The sequence below is a fragment of the Octodon degus genome, unplaced genomic scaffold, assembly GCF_000260255.1.
Source record: "Octodon degus isolate 3935 unplaced genomic scaffold, OctDeg1.0 scaffold00180, whole genome shotgun sequence".
Taxonomy (NCBI): Eukaryota; Metazoa; Chordata; class Mammalia; order Rodentia; family Octodontidae; genus Octodon; species Octodon degus.
In genome coordinates, this window is record NW_004524756.1 from 4,015,352 (window position 1) to 4,016,936 (window position 1,585).

A 1,585-nucleotide genomic window follows, 5' to 3' on the forward strand; every position below is an offset into this window, starting at 1 on the left:
GCTGGCTGGCATGTGGTGCTGGGGATTGAACCGCGATCCATGTGCTTTGCTAAACTTGTTCTAAGTAGGTGCTTTAGACCACTGAGCCATCTCACCAGCCCCAATCTTTGATAATTTTAGATTAGTGAATATAACAGTCATTTGAAAATTAATAGATTATTAAGAGATAATTTGTTATGATATAGACATCTGGTTTCTACTGTTCTCAGAAGCTCTTGAGGACCTTGCTCCAGTCTCCTCAAATTTCTGCTTACTGAAGCGAAGGATAAAAAGCACTACAATTTTGACTCCTCTTTCTTCTTTTTTTCTATTTTTTTATTAGTGCATGTTTGCAATGCTGCATTTTACAGCCAACTTGGGAAATGAGAAGAAGAGCATGATGCAGCTTGCTTCCTTTTTTAAAAGTACTGTGTCCCCACCTCCCTCCCCCTCTACTTCCCCTTTCCCCATTTTCACTCCTTATTGATATTATTAACCTTAGCTCATGTGTGTATCACAGTGTTGACATCCATTGAGGTTATTAGATTCCTCATGTGGCTTATCTTTGTTCCACTTATCTCCACTTCCTCCCGCTCATCCTTTAACCTTGCGCTCTACGACTTTTCCCATTTGTCAAAGAACCATCCCCTTGTGTTCTCCGGAGCATCCTCTATTGCCCTCTGTTTGTGCTTTGCCTCACTTGAATGTGAGCTATCACATGGTATGGAAGCATGTCTGTCTGGTTCATTTCATTCAACATTATATCTTCTAGGTAAGTCTATTTTTCTACAAGTATCTCAAATTTATCATTCTTTAAAGCTGAATAGTATTCCATGAAATATAGATACCATTATTATTATTATTTTTTGTGGCCAGCTCAGCCCACCCAAGGGGCAGGGATGGCATGGCCCATGGTGCCTGAGATCAAACTGCAGTCCCCGTGCACTTGCCTGAGCTGGCCTAAGCAGGTGCTTCACACCACTGAGCTATCTCTCCAGCCCCCATAGTTTCTTTATCCATTTGTCTGTTGGTGGATATACAGGCCACTTCCAGTATTTAGCTGTTATGAATTGTGCTGCTCTAAACACTGATAATTGGTTCTTAGAGATCTACTTATCTGTACTTTAAAGCCCTCTTTAAAGAGGCCTTCTTTTTGCTTTTAATGTGTAAGATACAAAGGATTTGCCAATGTGTGTTGCTTTATTTATTGCTTCCTGTGTGAGTGCTCTAATAAGGGACCTTATTCAATATTCAATTCTCAGTGAGTCTGATCCCCCCTTACAGAATTATATTTCTTATTTAAAGTATTTTTTATGCCATGGAAAAGTGGTAGTTTAGGTTTTCCAAAATGCTTACACACTCTTTCTTCTGCTTCGTTTCTCCATCCTTGTATTACCAGACTAGAATTTATGAAATGCCATGAATTTCACCATTGCCTCTGGAGTATAGTCATGTTCCATTTGATGATGGGAATGCTTTCTGGAAAATGCATCTCTGGGAGTGTCTTTTGTCATGTTAAGTTGATAGAATTTCCTTACACTAATCTTAGTTGTTTGATATTATAAATAACTGTGCATGACAAAGTCCAACACTCATTCATACTCAA